We start from the raw sequence: 19,007 nt of genomic DNA on the forward strand, positions 1-19,007 counted from the left end.
TATATAGTCTGAAAACAGATTTACTAAGCATTTCGCAACATCACAGTGTATTGAATGTGTCAAATATTTAATAGCCCAAATTCAGACCTGTATCAAGCTTGAATATTGTGTCCATTTTTGCCCCAACTGTTCAGGGTTGGACCTCTGCGCTAGTATCCAGCTGCACTCAGCGAAGCAGTTTATTGCTTATTATCTTAAAATTTTAATAGAAAGAGAGAAACTTAAAATAGCAAAAATGATCAGCATGACAAGGTCTACAAATAAGTCAACATGGTTGAAACTGTCAGACTACTCATTATTGGAGTTACTGCCCATTACTGACAATTTTTACCAATTTTTGTCTTTCCTTGATGGAGTCAAAAAGCGAGACATAGGTATGCTGTTTCCAGCGGCTGTGACAAGAATGTATTAGTTTGTGATTAGGTCTAGTTTATGGTGAACCACAAGTGGTAGGTCAATGATATTTGGTATGCAGTTGTATTAGCATTGGCAAATCTCATTTCCATGGAGATTAATTGGCCCTGCCCCCTCAGTCATGGTCTATTGACTTTGAAACTTTTGCTTAGTTTACATGGATTAGTTTGTGAATAGGTCAGTTCAAGGGGAACCATTAGTGATAGGCCAATGTTAATTGGTATTCAGTTGTATAAGCATTAGCACATCTCATTTCCATGGAGAATATTTGGCCCCGCCCCCTCAGTCATGGTCTATTAACTTTGAAACTTTTGCTTAGTTTACATGGATTAGTTTGTGATTAAATCAGTTTAAGATGAACTGCTAATGTTAAGTCAATGATATTTGGTATGCAAGTTTATTGGCATTTGCAAGTATCGTTTCCATGGAGATTATATAGCCCCCCCCCCCCCCCCCCCCCCCCTCATCATGGTTCATTGACTTTGAAACTTTTACATAGTTTACAAGTTAATGTTTGTGTTTAGGTTTGTTTAAAGGGAACGACTTATAATAAGTCAATGGTATTTGGTATGCAGTTGTATTAGCATTGGCACATCATGTAGATTGTTTAGCCAAGTACCTTCAGTCATGGTTCATTGACTTTGAATATTTGCGTAACTTACATGTTAAAGTATTGCTATTTTAATTTCAACATTTGCATTATCAAATAACAAAAAGGCAAGACATATCTCTGTGATAACAGTTTATTTTTGTTATTGCCTTGTATCTGAAAAACTGTAATAGATAGATAGAAACTTAAATAAGCAAAAATTATCAGCAAGACAAGATCTACAACTAAATCAGCATGTCAATGAAATCGTCTGATGGTCGCTTATTATAGTTGAAACCCTTTAATGATGAATTTTACCATTTTTAGCTCACCAGGGCCCTTCGGGCCCCATGTGAGCTTATGCCATCACTTGGCGTCCGTCGTCGTCCATCGTCTGTCATCTTGAAACTATTTCAAAAATCTTCTCCTCTGAACTACTGGGCCAAATACCTTCAAACTTTAACTAAATGTTCCTTAGGGTATCTAGTTTATAAATTGTATCCGAAGTTTTGATCCATCGACAAACATGGCCGCCATGGCTAAAAATAGAACATAGGGGTCAAATGCAGTTTTTGGCTTATATCTCAAAAACTAAAGCTTTTAGAGCAAATCTGACACGGGTAAAATTGTTCAATTGGTCAAGATCTATCAGCTCTGAAATTTTCAGACGAATCGAACAACCCATTGTTGGGTTGCTGCCACCGAATTGGTAGTTTTAACAAAATTTTGCAGTTTTTATACGACCGCAAAAAAATTTTTGTGGTCGTATATTGGTATGCATTGTCGTCGTCATTGTCGTCGTCCGAAGACACATTAGTTTTCGCACTTTAACTTTAGTTTAAGTGAATGGATCTCAATGAAATTTTACCATAAGGTTCAATACCACAAAAGGAAGGTGGGGATTGATTTTGGGGGTTATGGTACCAACAGTTAAGGAATTGGGGGCCAAAAATAAGCATTTTTGTAACTTCCAGACATAACTTGTGTGTAAGTGTATGGATCTCTCTGACATTGTACCACAAGGTTCCATATCACAAAGGGGATGCTGAGATTGATTTTGGGGGTAATTGCCTCCAAATTTTAGGAATTAGGGGCCAAAAAGGGGCAAAAAACAAGCATTTTTCTAGTTTCATGACAATAACTTGTGTGTTAGTGTATGGATCTCTCTGACATTGTATCACAAGGTTCCATATCACAAAGGGAATGCTGGGATTGATTTTGGGGGTAATTGACTCCAAATTTTAGGAATTAGGGGCAAAAAAGGGGCAAAAAACAAGCATTTTTCTAGTTTCATGACAATAACTTGTGTTCAAGTGCATGGATCTCTCTGATATTGTACTGCAAGGTTCCATATCACAAAGGGAATGCTTGGATTGATTTAGGGGGTAATTCCCTCAAAATTTTAGGAATTAGGGGCCATAAAAGGGCAAAAAAACAAGCATTTTTCTAGTTTCAGGACAATTACTTGTGTGTTAGTGTATGGATCTTTATGAAATTGTACTGCAAGGTTCCATATCACAAAGGGAAAGCTGGGTTTGAGTTTGGGGTAATTGCCCTAAACGTTTAGGAATTTGGGGCCAAAAAACAAGCATTTTTCTAGTTTCCAGACAATAACTTGTGTTCAAGTGTATGGATCTCTCTGAAATTGTACTGCAAGGTACCATACCACAAAGGGAAGGCTGGGATTGAGTTTGGGGGTGATGAATCATAAGAGGGTTCAAAAAATTTGGGGGGGGGATTTTTTTTCCTTTTTTTTCTTTAGAATTTTCCATTTTAAATTGGTTATTTCTGATTTATATAAAAAAGCAAATAATAATGATATGGTTTGAATAGGTAAGTTAAAAAATTTTAAGTTCTTAGACCACTTTCATTCTGTGTCAGAAACCTATGCTGTGTCAAATATTTAATTACAATCCAAATTCAGTGCTGTATCAAGCTTGAATGTTGTGTCCATACTTGCCCCAACTGTTCAGGGTTCGACTTCTGCTGTCGTATCAAGCTGCGCCCCAGCGGAGCATTTTATTTGTTATTATTTTGAATATTATTATAGATATATATATAAACTGTAAGCAGCAATAATGTTCAGCAAAGTAAGATCTACAAAAAAGATAATATGACCATAATTGTCAATTGACCCCTTAAGGAGTTATTGCCCTTTAAAGACAATTTTACACAATTTGTTCATCAAGTTTGCTAACATTTAAAAATCTTCTCTGAAACTACTGGGCCAATTACCTTCAAACTTAAACTAAATGTTCCTTAGGGTATCTTGTTTATAAATTGTATCAGAAGTTTGTATCCATCGACAAACATGGCCACCATGGCTAAAAATAGAACATAAGGATCAAATGCAGTTTTTGGCTTATATCTCAAAAACTTAATCTTTTAGAGCAAAAGTGACATGGGGTAAAATTGTTTAATTGGTCAAGATCTATCGGCCCTGAAATTATCAGACGAATCGAACAACCCATTGTTGGGTTGCTGCCACCGAATTGGTAGTTTTAACAAAATTTTGCAGTTTTTTGTTATTATTTTGAATATGATTATAGATATATATAAACTGTAAGCAGCAATAATGTTCAGCAAAGTAAAATCTACAAAAAAATTAATATGACCAAAATTGTCAATTGACCCCTTAAGGAGTTATTGCCCTTTAAAGACAATTTTACACAATTTGTTCATCAAGTTTGCTAACATTTAAAAATCTTCTCCTCTGAAGTACAGGTGAGTGATTCAAGCTCTTGAGAGCCTCTTGTTTTGCTTTTGTGCCTATTATCTGAAAAACTATAATAGATCGATAGATTGAAACTTAAGTAAGCAAAAATGATCAGCAAGACAAGATCTACAAATAAGTCAAATTTTGTTGAAATCATTAGTCGACTCTTTATAGTAGTGATTGCCTTTAAATGACAATTTGTTTACCCTTTTTTGTGTTTTGGGCAAAAACTACAGAAGATGGAGAGAACCTGTTAACAGAACAAAATTATCAGCAATAACAGATCAACAAAAAAGAGATTTTTGTCATGAATTCTATTCTAGTCCACAATGTTGGAGTGTGTGATTGTTGAACATGCACATAGACCTAGGTGAGCGACACAGGCTCTTTAGAGTCTCTAGTTATTTATTGTTGAAAATAATACTTTAAAGGAAATGTCTTCAATAACAACAGGAAGGAAAGGTTATAGTTTGAGGAATGCTGACCAGGAGTCTGGATGTCAACAATTTAGTCCTGGACAAAAAATTTGGAGTCATAAATAATAGTTTTACTAAACTTGGTTTGATATTATGCCATAGGAATACAAAGACCTTATTGATTTTTGCAGTCGAAGGTAAACAGTTGAGGTACTATCAACTGACTTGTTGCCCTATAATGACAATTAGTTTAACTTTTTTTAGGTCACCTGGCCCAAATTATATAATATAGACTCTTTGATATAATATTCAATTGACAGCTTTTAGATTTTGATGCCCTGTGTGAAACAAGTACAGGGGAAATTGGCCTAACCTCTTTCCATCACCAATCACATAGTTACTGCTACTTAACTGGTTTTTGCTGAAAGTTTTCTACCTGCTTCCACCTTAACAGCAATTATTTGTCAAGAAATGAATAAAGACCATTTTCTTTGATGGTGGAAATAACTACCAAACATAGGCCAAGAAATATTGCTTTAAATTTATGAAAAATAGTCATCATTGATTGAATATTCATTGCTATAAAAGCTTACCGTAGGCCAGTTAGAACATAAATAAGACATTCCCAAGTTTATGTGTTTGGTAGCATACATAACTGCAATGAAACTTGAAACCCTCAAGGAAGAAAAACAAGTGTCCTAACGCTTGTTACAACATAATTAATCAGAACAAATCTTGCAGGCATGATGTACTTTATAATACATGTATTTCAATCTGGCAAAAAGAAAATTCTTAATTCTGATTGGTAAGCTTTTCAATTATTTTCTCAAAATTCTGTTCTTTTGACACCGGGTAATAATATGATTAAGCTTCATTAGAATGATGGTTTGAAGACTCTTTACACAGATCTGATGTAATGGTATCCAAAGTAGATATGGTGATGTACAAACATCTCCAGTAAACTGTATATTATTTCCTTTAATTCTCTGAAGTATAATGTATGTATGGAAAATCATACGTGAGTAACCTACATTACTGTGCTCCAGTGAAAAATATGGCCGGCAGAAGTAATTCTAGATGGTAATTATAAAAACTTCTCTAAAATTACTGGACCAAAAATTTTCAAACTTTAAAAGAAATTCTAGAGGTCAAGACATAATACATTGTATTATATGTCTCTTATGGTAAAATGTATGTCCCAATCATTTAGATTTTTTTCTCACCTGGACGAAAGTGAGCATTTGCTATTGTGGGCATCCATTGTCTGTCGGTTAACTGTTCACAGTTTAATTTTGAGAACCACTTTCAGAATTTGGCACAGCAGCTCATCAAGGGGCTTTTCAGAATGGTGTTACGTTTGTGCCGATTCATCAACAAATATGGCCGCCTTTTCTACCTTCTGATGGTTGAACTTGTGGAAAATTTCTGAAGAACGACTTAACCCACTGTAACCAAATGTCAGATGTGTTCCTTTTCAGGCCCTTAACAAGTGTTGCTTCTTTGGTGCCTCTTGGAAATTCAATGTTGACACTAGTCAAGGTAAAAGTTTAATTGAAGCCCTACATGACATTACATTTTGCTTATAACGTCCAGTGACAAATATTCCTTGACGAGAACAAATTGATAATAAATTTAATAGGGAGGCTAGGCAAAGTGGGTTGACTCGTACAGATATATATACTAAGTATATATGTCTCTGACTCGTATGAAGAACGGTTTTGGGCTGCCACTCAAAACAAAATGGCGACATGATATAGAGAAAGAAAGATTTGCATTACAAGTCCACTTTCAAGACCCTTGAAGAGTTGTTTCTATGGTACTTTAACTTGTAAAAGAACATCGAAACTCTACACGAGGCAACGGATGTAACGTAACCATTCCGATCGGACGTGACTGTTTATCATTTGACATCCTGTACAACCTAAAGAATGTCCGTATCCATCAGAGGGAGAAACTGGTGTCGAAGTATCCTCGTGATATATGTCTCTGGTTTTAGGTTTTTTATCCTCCTACTGTCCTTAAACAACCTCCGTGTTATCCTTTTTTTTTGTAAAACCATTTATAGCCTCTGGTCCCCCTCAGGGGCGGATCCAGGATTTAAGGTTAGGGGGGGCGCAAATTTAAATTTTCGCCGAGCGGAGAGAGACGAAAATTTTTTTGAGGTAAAATTATCGAAATATTCTTAATTAAGCTGAGGACAACCCATGCTTTGCAAATTTAAGGGAGGCGCACGCCCGCCACGCCCCGCCTGAATCCGCCCCTGCCCCTGTTAAAGAGTTGTTTAATATAAAACAAAGTTAAAATAACAATTATAACACAATTTAAAAGTTTCAAGTGTATCCAAAATCACAAAAATATGAACCGCTCATCAGCATCAGTTTTATAACACTTGCTACTTCCGATCATAAAGTTGAAGTCTTAAATGTCTTAAATCAAAGGGTGCTCATGTCAGTGTTCGTCCCGTCGACATTTTGCTTTGATAGTTAATGAAAGGTAATCCAAGCAGCAAAAAATAACTGACGCTGATTGCATTCAAATGGCGCGTGACTGGTACTTCAAATAACGGTTCCAAGATGCAAATTTTGTACAATTATATAGAAGTTTTTGTAAAAAAAATAGATATCGCTGAAGAAAAATATAGCAGAATGGAATTATTTAGTGTGCGGTATAGACGTGCATATATATGGATCTATAGTTTGCGACGGGTGTCTGGAATGGTATCACCTGAAATCCGTTGGCCTCAACTTACTGCTACATAAGGTGTCATACTGAGTGTGCAGGAAGTGCCACCAAAATAAATAGCTAAAAGATTTTAAATATGTATAAATGTGCTTTCAATTTATCATTGCTATGTTTGATAAATAATTTTCTATTTATATGTATTTGTTCAAATATGTCAGGGACAGTCTGTACTAAATATAGACGATCCCTGAATATGTATACGGGACAATGACACGAAGACAATACAAAGTATCCCGATGCTACACACAAAAAGGCATAATTTTCAAATTCTATGTAAAATTTTGCAGGTACCAATAAAAAAACAATATTCTGGTTACCTGCAATTTCCGTATGAAATCGGGTCCCTGTCCGAAAATATATTTCGGTAATTAGTCTCGGAAGTAACAATAATTATTTCTCAGTATTGTTACTTTTTGCGGGTAATCGTAGCCAGTGCCTTGTATAATTGCATCAACAAGAACCGCCTACAAAAAAAACGGTATTATCGAAAATAAACCGGTTTGCATGCAGTACCTTGAATACTGACAGACAACACATCTTGCCGTATTCTTAATACGTTTGCTTTATTCACCTGAGATCGTATGTGTTTATCGAATTCATGCTTAGAGTCTATATATTAGTTCCTATATTGTTATCGACTCTCACTGTTTCTAGTGTTTTTTCTGAACCGTCATATATCGACATCTTGTACGGCTCATAGGGGGTAGACAGGGATGATAAGCGGTGAGTTTGGAATGCCACTGGCACATTGGATAGGGACATACGTTTAGCCTTGCAACAGGCCACCTACGAACCCCTCACAGAGTTGCTACAAGGGTTATAAAACATGGATAGAGCGTTGCATATTCTTTACACAATGCATCGGATTTAACGTCCCCTTTCTGACAGGACGTGGCTGCAAATTTATACATCCCGTACAACCAAAACGGACGCATCTTTGGCAATGGTTTTGCTGTCGGTCGGAAGAAGACCAAGAATTTACCATATTTCTATATCCAGTTACTCTTAGGTTAGTAGGAAATGGGGACGTTAAATTCCATGCATGTAGTAGAGTGCACGCTCCAGATCTCTGTCAGTTTAAAACTGATTAATTTAATGTTGCTTGTTTAACGTCCAGTGGCGATTGCTTCTTCGGGACGAGAGCAAATTAACAATCAATACAATAGCTAGGTTCTTCAATATTAGCCTACCGGGATGTAAGGCCGAAAAATTGAGCTACCACTGAAAAATACGTCGGAAAGGTAACCGGCCACCAACGAACCCTACGGAGATGTTGAAAGTGTGCTTATACGTACAGATGACCGTGATGGCAGTCTTTCTATCCGAGATATCGGATGTAATGTCCCCATTCCGACCGGACACAGATGTGTATTTGTAAAAATAGTACATGTTATTGAGGTTTCAGACATTGTATATAATGTGACATTCCCGGCTCAGGATTTATATTCCCTGAGCCGGAGGCCAAGGATACTTACTAGTATCTAATTACATTACTCGACTCAGTTTTAATACGTAATATATCTTGTCTCTGTATTTGCTAGAACGTAATCAGTGTCTTAGATGTTTCACTGGTGAAGAATAGTGCCAAAACTTCACATCTGTGTCATTACTTATTGCTACAAGAATAGTTTCTCTTTTGTCATGTAACTCACGTGTCAAATTTTTATCTTCTTCCGAAAACTTTGACCACACATTTTTGCATATGGCCATGATTTGGTCATTGTCTCGATTTCACGCTCTCTTGTGATGTTGATTTGGCTTTGTTTCTAGATAACCAAATGCAGTTAATGTTTTCTCGGATATATTCTTTCCATGTATATACTTATAAATCAGGCCGTTGGTTTTCTCATTTGAATTGTTTCACATTTTGTCATGCCGGAACATTTTATAGCTTACTAGACGGTATAGGGTTTTCTCTTTGTGGAAGGCCTTATAGTGACCTGTAATTCTACATTTTCGTCCTTTGGGTTTCTGTTCGAAAGTTGTCTCATTTGCAAACATCTTCTTAATTTTATCAGGAACATATACTGTTCCCAGATTTTATATATTTATTTATTGAATCTTGCAACCTATACCCACAAATTAAATGTACTAACCATTTCATCTGTGTCCTTATTTGCTAGTAATTCTTTTATTGTACTCAAAAAGCAAATTTTGCCGTGATCACAATCTAATTAAAATATAGATCTCTGATTTCGTTATCCTCTTCGACGAGTAAGCGATAGATCAGAATTTTAATCAGATTGCCGTGATCGCTATGTTCTACCGGCAATTGGTTTTTAATATTATTGTTATAGGTGTTATCATTTACTACCATTGGTATGAATATGGAGATGTGATATGATTTCCAATGAGAAAACTGTCCATATATAGGAGACGAAAAACTATATAGAGCACTGTACGCCCTTCAACAATCGGAGCAAAACCAATACCGTATAACAAACTATAGGGCACTGTACGCCCTTCAACAATCGGAGCAAAACAAATACCGTATAACAAACTATAGGGCACTGTATGCCCTTCAACAATCGGAGCAAAACCAATACCGTATAACAAACTATAGGGCACTGTACGCCCTTCAACAATCGGAGCAAAACCAATACCGTATAACAAACTATAAAAGTCCACGGCATAACAAAAATTGGAAACAGTCCAAAAGAGAAAAACAACTGCCTGAGTTAATGTTAAAAACTACAAATGAAAAGCAAATAAGAAATACACCAACCAACGAAAACCACTGAATTACAGGCTCCAGGCTTGGAACAGGCATATTAAAATAATGTGGCGGTGTGAAACATATTTGTAAACGATTTAAACTCCATATAACCTGGGACATTGATGTAACAGCACAACATAAGAACACACTATAACTATCAGTTCGAAAAGGTTTGACTCATCAGATCGGCATTAAGCACACAAAAAAAAAAAATAACAAGAAGAAAGAAAGCACAATTTTGTGATCCAAGAGTAAATGCAGTTACTAAAAGCTAGATCAAAGCTCATTACAACTAATAAATAAATCATATTGTCCCTGACTAAAGTACTTATTAGTACATATTCGACGGATTTAGTGTAAAAACATTGTAAGACATATGAGAAAAGCATTTATCAACCAAAATCAATGTTAATACTGATAGAATTAATATTCAAAGATCTTACTACGGTTGTTAAATTAATTACCTTTGAGAATAAGTTAATTCGAAGGATTTACGAGTGAACATGGATCGTATCTAGATTTACCGTATAACAAACTAACGTGTTTAGATTTATGAGCCCTAAAAACAACATCAGTGTAAAAATCCAGATTGATTGATTGATTGTTGGCGTTTAATGTCACTTTTAGTACTCTTTGCTATATCGTGGAGGTCAGCCGGAGAGAACGGTTTATCAAACGACCATCGGCAGGAAAACTCGCAATCCTTGTCAAGTAAGATAGGAGTCGAACGCACCTGACACGAGCAGGGTTCGAACGCACTTCTTCAGTGTTAACAGGCTCTTGGCCACCGATGCCCATAAAAAATCCAGATGATATTCAAAGCTCATATATATTAGAGTGTCTGGATGGGGTTCACAGAATAGATAACAAGGGGCAGAATATTAAGAAATTAAGAAATAGAGGAAAACGACCAAAAAATAAAGAATGGAGAACAATGGTCAATAAAAATAAAAACTATGGAAAAGCGACAAAGAAATTTGAAGACAACAACAATAAAGCCCCGCAGCCCTTTCCCCATCCAGACCTTGGTAAAATTTATAACCTTCCCGAATATTTTTTTTCAAAGGATCAGCAAATTCGTAGATTGTATCTAAATATACGAGCTCTATAACCAACATCATCGTCAGCGGGCCCCCCTTACAAAAAGTTCTGGACCCGCCACTGACTGTTGTTTCTATATTAGATTTATTTTGATTCCATTTGGTAAATGTTCGCAGTATAATAACAGAATTCTTGATTATTTAAAACAAACATACCATCTAGGTAACGGTAAATGTTTTCAAGATTCTTTTCCTACTAAGTGGAATTTAGGCGGATCTTTACAGAGTTTAGATATAAACAGTGTTTCAACACAATGCAGGAACACATCTGCTATAAAAGGACCTGTCGATTAATTTTATTACTGAAGCGCACATATGTGTTGTCAAGGATAAAATTAAAAACCTCAATCGTCTCATCACAGCTCAAGTAGGCATATTTATATACTGATGTATAATTAAAAATGACACTGTCTTCTGTTACATGTTTACGAATTAATAGGATGCTCTATCGGCTATCAAAGAAAGGGAGCATACAGTTTTGAAAAGTACAGTCATTAAATATATACTAGATACGTAAATAAAATCAAAACATCTATCAATGATCATTAATGTATTTATTGTAATAAAAAAAAACTTATATGAACTGTAGACTTATCGATCCGATGAAAAATGTTATGTTGACAAATAGTATAATGATACGTACCCTCATATACATGTAGTTGAATGTACAACGATATTGTAACACACATTATCAAAAATATTATGTAATTTCTAATTAGTATTTCATCCATTTTCCATAATAAATTATATCTACCATTGTAATTTAAACATGGATAAGAGATCATCAAGTATAAAATTATTTTAATGTTGAATTTGTTACGATTGATATGTTTGCTATGAGACCTATGATACCGTTGTCTTTTATCAACAACATGCATTATGTCAATAGAGAACGTTTAAGGCATGTTCCCCTGTCCCATGATATTGTCATTTAGACCGAGAAAATATGTTGTCTGTTTTTGTCTAATCCATGACATGCAGCTTACAAATTTTATATTGTGTTTCATCTTCGCTAGCCAAGGGTTACGATCCAGTCCCCTCCTCTCCATGCATGCACCCTTAAACTTTTGAATTTCTTAGGTATGTGGAAGCGGTATAGATGTTCTTGTGTTTGTTTGTCCTGACCACGCATTATTTGAAGTTAACATGGAACATGTTTGTCACTTTCTGGCATTGCACTTGAAATCCTACCGATATCCACGTTCATTACTGTTGAATGATAATCTGGCTGAAAGGGCATTGCAACCTTTTTCGCAAGTATGGAAAATGCTGAATTTCAGTGAGAATGTTAATTTACTAGCTGAAATTTTTATTACCGTTTATATCATTTTCTATGTCTAAGTGTTGAATTTGATGATGATTGATTGATTGATTGATTGATTGATTGATTGGTACTTTCAACACTATTGGGCTATTTCGTGGCGGTCAGTTGTTATTGGTGGAGGAAGCCGGAGTGCCTGGAGAGAACCACCGACCTTCGGTAGGAAAACTGACAATCCTAGTCAATTAAGATTGGAGTCAGCGCACCTGCATGGCACGTGCGGGATTTGAACTCACAACCTCAGTGTTGACTGGCTAGTGATACAGTTGTTCGACTACTTAGACCACTCGGCCACAGAGGCCCCAAAAATTTGATGATGACCTCATTCATCTATTTGAAGAAATAATTAAAATTGCCCTAATTTTCTAAATCTAGACTCAAGGGTAAACTAATACGGGATATGAACACAGAAGATAAATCAATTCTCACTGCTGTTGGTTAATTTATTACTGAAATAGTGTCTGTTGCAGTAGGGAAACCTGGACTATTCTCAAAGTCTGTAACTTCAATAACATTGAACCTTTGTTCCTTTGCATCAGGTATTCGGAGGTTTTAAGAAGTTTTAAGTTTACAATCCGAGATCATCGTCTTTTTACCCTTTTGAAGCTACACAGCATATTATTATATTAATGTTATGTAAAAATATTGTTTTTTGTGAAAGATCATATTTATTATATGTGTATACGCACACTATGTCCCCCTTTTTTGGGGGACCTAATTTGGAAAATTTAATATCTATCTTTATCTGTATAAGTCAGTCAGTTACTAAGAGCTCATGTTATATTTTTTATTGTTTGTGTATATGAATACCGACTTTAAATACATGTTATTGGCCGTCTTACGTACGTGCTTATACCTATATTCCCATAAGGACAGTCCTTCTCAACTTCTTTCCTTTTTGTCTAATTTTCGTAAGCCACTTTTCAATGTAAAGTTACAGTAAATTGGCTATGTCACAGATTTTGATAAACTTTTGCATACAACTTTGGCTCGTTGAACTATAACTGAAAATCGAAAAAATAATGCATTTATCCTTTTTATTGCCTGAAATATTACTGATTGAATTCTTTCAAAATAGGTGAACATTTGTACAGAGAGCACATAGAATAAGCGAAAAACGTTCTTTAATTTGTCTTAAAATTCTAAAATCTCCAATTTCTTCAAAAACTATGTTGTTGTTGTAACATGTAAAATAATCATGAGGTCACCGACATCGTTTTTACGGTAAACATCATTCAAAGTAGTGTTCTAAATGAAAAAATACCACAAAACGTCGAAATAAGCGTTACGTAAGCGTTGTACATAACGTTAGGTCCGTAAAACGTCAATTTTTGACGTTTTTCACTACCAACTAAAAACTGATTGGTTAATACCCTAAAAACGTAGTCGGTGACCCTTGGCCTTAGATGTTTTAATCATATATTTTTCTTACAGCCCTCAGTTGCATCACCTTATCATCTCTCTGGCTTCCTCAATTCATTGCTTGTTTATGGTCCAGTTCACGGAAAAGAGAGGCGAAAGATACTTAAGGAATGTTCAAACTTACAAGTCGAAAATAAGCCGACAACGCCATGGCAAAAAAAAAAGAAAAAGACCAAAAGTAAAAAAAAACCAACAGTACACAAAACACAACATAGAAAACAAAAGAATGAGCAATACGGACCCCACCAAAAACCGGGGGTGATCTCAGGTGCTCCAGAAGGGGTAAACCGATCATGATCCACATGTGGCACCCGTCGTGTTGTTCGTGTAAGTACAAACCCGGTGAAACGTCTAATCCGGTATGTCAAATTCGGGGAAAAGAGTACTGGATTGTGGTTACGACAATTTGAACATATCCGTCGTCATCTCTGAAACAGATATTCCATAACGGTCAACCAATTCGTGATGGCGGCGGTCAAATTTACGAATGAATGATTTCAACTTCACCATTTGGAACTCTTGGTTAAATAGCTTCCTTGTGAGTAGCAACTTTCTATCAATGAAATCATGATAAGAAGTACAAGCCCTGGAATATCGTATCAACTGGGAGATATATACTCCATATGCTGGCGCTGCTGGAATGTTGCTTCATAGAAAGGGAAAGTTCACAATTGGGAAGCTGAAATCATATGACTCTTTTGTCGTAAAGTTTTATTTTCAACCGACCCTCATTTTCAATTTCTAGATGTGAGTCGAGATATGAGGCAGACTTAATTGTATCTGTTGTATTTTTATCTCTTCGGTGGGAGAGATGCGTTCCACATAGTCACCAAACTTTGAATTATTTAGTGAGATAACATCATCTACATATATAGCGGAAAGTGAGCTTAAAGGAAAATGCTAACTTCTGTTCTTTCTTCCTCTTAAGCGCTTGTATGAAGTCAGCCTCATATGAACAAAGGAACAAGTCGACAAGAAGAGGGGCACAGTTGGTTTCCATGGGAATGCCGATTGTTTCTTAAAAAACACGTCCTCCAAACATAACAAATATGTTGTCAATCAAGAAATCAAGTATCTTGATAATGTCAGTTTCAGAGAAATTTTGTTTGAATTAGAGTGATATTTAAAATGTATGATTTGTCCCTCCCTAAGACAAGATACTTGTAACTACGTTGGCCATTCTTTTGTATGCAGCAAAGCAGGACCAACTCTTTTAATTTGTCTTTTATTTTGGAATGAGGAATACTTGTGTAAAGTGTAGAAAAGTCAAATGTTTTAATACTGTTCCAAGATGAAAGAGTCTTAGATTGTATATACTCTAAAAGATCTTTGGATTTTTTTAGTACCCACATCTGATTCACGCCACTCCTAGAATAAGTAGTTTCACAATAACTTTGAAGCCCGGCTTTGATTGCTGATAAAACTGATGTTAATAATTTAGAAAGAGATTTCGTGGAGCACTCGGAAGATTCGGCAATATAACGTTGTTTGTAAGGACACTTATGTAACTTAGGTATCCAATACAGTGAAGGAAGGTCCCGTTCTTCATCTATGGTTGAAAGTCCAAAGGAACATAGAACAAATCTATATATGATTATCAAAGGTATATGTGGAGTGTCCAAGTGAATTATAAATACCTAATTCATTTATCAGATAGTTTATGTAATGCGATTTACACACAAAAACGATGTTGTTTGGGGCTTTATCTGCGGAGACAACAACATATACAGGTGTTTTGCAACATTTGGGTCTTTAAAGATTGATGTAGCATGTGTATCCATAGGCTCATTCAGTCTTTTTTTTTTATTCTGATTTGTATCAACGACCTTACGGAAAGAGTATCTATGTCTTCTTTCTCGCGTTTAACCCATTGCCAGATATAATCCTCGACTGAATACATCAGTATTTTTAAGTTGTGTTTCCAATTGATGGATTTAAGCTCACGATATTTCGGGCCTTTGGATAACACATTTCGCAGAGAAGTGTTATTGACAATGTTTAAGTCATCAGTAATAACGTGGACAGTCCAATTACTAGTACTGTAAACCAACTTTATTTTCGCTGATACTTTATTTCGCGTTTAGCCCTTTCTAGTCCACATCGCAGCGATTTATTTTCGCGAATTTCTAATTTACTTGATGTAGTTAAATAAGGAAAGATTCAAGTTTCACATATTTGCGACGATTTATGTTCGCGTTATTTTTCTACTCGCGAAAGTCGCGAAAATAAGTTGGTTTACAGTATATGAATGTGGAGCTAGCACAGGTGCAATCAGGAGGTTTAGACTTGAACGTGTTTGTAATTGAAAACTTTAGTTTCAATTGGTTTGGTATAGGAATAAGAAATGAGAGGTACAGTCTGATCTTCAAATAGGCCGAGGTTTTCAGTTCGAGTGAACTGATTTATTTTGAAGGATATTGCCCAAGTTGATGGCATCGAGACCTTTGGTGGTAAAGGAACGTGTTAGAAAGAGTCTTTTCTCCTGTTCATCTTTTTCAAAGCGATCTAGTTTGAAAAGTCTGTGACTGTCAATATCCGATTGATTGGTTGATTTTGGGTTGCTTAACGTCCAGTGGCAGGTCAATATCCGAGATGATAGCTGTAAGTTTGTATTGGTGGATGTGAATGGGGTTTGTAATAGTGGTTTCCAAATATAAGTCGTACAGAGAATTGGTATTGCACCGATTGTAGGCTACCAAGTTTTTCCACTAGCTTATTTGAATGATAGTATAAACACATATAATTCATTGGATGAAGGTAATGAGTTTTTGAACTATAGTAACCCGGGTTCACCAGATGACATCTTCGCCAAAATTAAGCAGTACCAGAAAAACAACAAAACACAAAAGAAGACCACTACCATAAGAAACAGAAACTAGAGGCTCGCAAGAGCCTGTGTCGCTCACCTGACTCTACTTTGGTTTTAGAAATCATGTAAAGATAGATAAAAATCATAACAGATACCCAAAAAATGATTGAGGCCAAATTTGGATTAATATTGGTCCCGTTATTTAATAAAATATCCTGGTGGCCATCTTGAACAGTAAATCGGCAACAAAGTAGCAACACTTGGTCAGCACCTCATAAGGAACATTCATGCCATGTTTGGTTTCATTCCATTCAGTGGTACTCTAAAAGAAGACATTTGTATGTATTTCCCATAGGGTCCTATGTTAAACTAAGCCCCCCCCCCCCTAGCGGCCATCTTGGATGATGGATCGGCTGCAAAGTAACAACACTTGGTCAGCACCTCATAAGGAACATTCATGCCATGTTTGGTTCCATTCCATTCAGTGGTTTTCTAAAAGAAGACATTTGTATGTATTTCCCAAGGGTCCTATGTTAAACTAAGTCCCCCGCTGTCGGCCATCTTGGATGATGGACCTACTGGAAAGTTACAACACTTGGTCAGCACCTTATAAGGAACATTCATGCCATGTTTTGTTTCATTCCATTCAGTGGTTCTCTAAAAGAAGACATTTGTATGTATTTCCCATAGGGTCCTATGTTAAACTAAGTCCCCCGCTGGCGGCCATCTTGGATGATGGACCGACTGCAAAGTAACAACACTTGGTCAACATCTCATAAGGAACATTCATGCCATGTTTGGTTCCATTCCATTTATTGGTTCTCTAAAAGAAGACATTTTTATGTATTTCCCATAGGGTCCTATGTTAAACTAAGTCCCCCGCTGTCGGCCATCTTGGATGATGGATCGGCTACAAAGTAACAACACTTGGTCAGCACCTCATAAGGAACATTCATGCCATGTTTGGTTTCATTCCAATCAGTGGTTCTCTAAAAGAAGACATTTGTATGTATTTCCCATAGGGTCCTATGTTAAACTAAGTCCCCCGCTGTTGGTCATCTTGGATGATGGACCGACTGCAAAGTAACAACACTTGGTCAGCATATCATAAGGAACATTCATGCCATGTTTGGTTCCATTCCATTTATTGGTTCTCTAAAATAAGACATTTCTATGTATTTCCCTTAGGGTCCTATGTTAAACTAAGTCCCCCGCTGGCGGCCATCTTGGATGATGGATCGGCTACAAAGAAACAACACTTGGTCAGCACCTCATAAGGAACATTCATGCCATGTTTGGTTTCATTCCATTCAGTGGTTCTCTAGAAGAAGTTCAAAATGTAAAAAGTTAACGACGACGACGGACGACGACGGACGACGGACGCCAAGTGATGAGAAAAGCGAAAATTTAGAATAATGATAATCAACTGCCAATCATTAAGAAGACGTAAGGGCATCTTCCAAACAGCTATAGGAAAAATACAACCGCACATATGTTATAGGTGCTGAATCATGGCTCGATCCATCAATTAAATACGGAGACATATACGCTGATGAATTTAAAAGAAATGTATACAGAAAGGATAGACAATTAGATAAACATGGCGGAGTACTTGTAGCCACTCAAAACACCTTTGTAAGTGAAGAAGCGGTAGAGTTTTATGCCTTACTTTGGCATACATAATCAACTACTGTTCAAATTAATAAAGTTCTATTTCACAAACACATGTACATGTATGGTCACAATAAATCAAGAGGACAATCAAAACTGTCAAACTATTATATAAACCAAATACGGACTTATGCCGCAATACGCAAAACCCAATAACTGGTTAAGGAGAGATAATTCTCTTAAAAATATGCTAACTTTACCAAACGGCTTGACCATACCAAACTGACATATAGCATCCCCCGAACAAATTAACAAACCCATATGTTTTCAATGGTCAAGGCGTTTTCTAAAAATCTTTAAAAATCCAATACTTTCATAAACAAGCATGCCAATAGTTACGTCTTCAATCTATTATTCAATCAACTATCAAATGCATGCATGCATGCTATACTCAAAATCAATATCTACTGCATATTCCATTATAAAATTGGTTATACAATGCAAACGTTTATATATAATGACACCAGCAGAGACCTTAACTCTTATTAAATGGAAATACAATTAGAGCAACACATTGGTCAGATACACTGCCTCAAATATTACCATCAAAAATAGGTTTATTTCTGGTATTATTCACCAAATCCGTCATTACAAATGACAACATTGTTGCTCATGAAAACGCAGTATTTTCCTCTTTAATATTTTTATAAAAATAAATTCAAGAACAGTTATTTTGCAAAAAAAATCTTTGAAAACTGCTATCATAACAATACTGAAGCAAATATTCACTCGATATTTTGTATGAAATAAACACTTATTGCAGATTAATGATAACACAAATCTATTTAGTACAAAATGTACATCTTTCCGCCAAAGTGACATCCATGTCATCCATTGCATTGTCAAGTACTTTTTTTTTCTCACAAAGTTTTCACTTTCTATTTATAAAAATAATAGACGTATATATACACATTTCTTCATATTATTGCTTTTATACATAAACCAAAACATTGCTCTTTTAAGAATACAGACGGAAATGCAATCATTTCCCGAATAGTTTAACATTTAACATCTAGTCCTTCAAATATTTCTTGAATGTTCTACCTTTCACAAAATTAACATCTATGTAATACGATATACACATATGAAGC

The 19,007-nt window shown here is 35.8% G+C and overlaps 2 long non-coding RNA genes across 4 annotated transcripts in view; one reads left to right on the forward strand and one right to left on the reverse strand.

Annotated features, from left to right (window-relative positions):
* The window catches only part of LOC127728552 (uncharacterized), a 150,608-nt gene that overhangs the window by 44,873 nt on the left and 86,728 nt on the right, over positions 1–19,007 (reverse strand). For 2 of the 3 annotated variants that reach the window (XR_007994172.1, XR_007994171.1), the window contains exon 2: positions 88–142. The exons of the other annotated variant lie outside the window; for it this stretch is intronic. This is a non-coding gene — a long non-coding RNA (uncharacterized LOC127728552). The remainder of the gene's footprint in view (positions 1–87; positions 143–19,007) is intronic. 3 annotated transcript variants of the gene reach the window in all.
* The window catches only part of LOC127728549 (uncharacterized), a 113,554-nt gene continuing 95,992 nt past the window's right edge, over positions 1,446–19,007 (forward strand). Inside the window, exons 1-2 of the long non-coding RNA XR_007994160.1 lie at positions 1,446–2,026; positions 2,349–2,836. This is a non-coding gene — a long non-coding RNA (uncharacterized LOC127728549). The remainder of the gene's footprint in view (positions 2,027–2,348; positions 2,837–19,007) is intronic.

This window comes from Mytilus californianus, unplaced genomic scaffold (genome assembly GCF_021869535.1).
Source record: "Mytilus californianus isolate M0D057914Y unplaced genomic scaffold, xbMytCali1.0.p SCAF_2, whole genome shotgun sequence".
NCBI classification, from domain to species: Eukaryota; Metazoa; Mollusca; class Bivalvia; order Mytilida; family Mytilidae; genus Mytilus; species Mytilus californianus.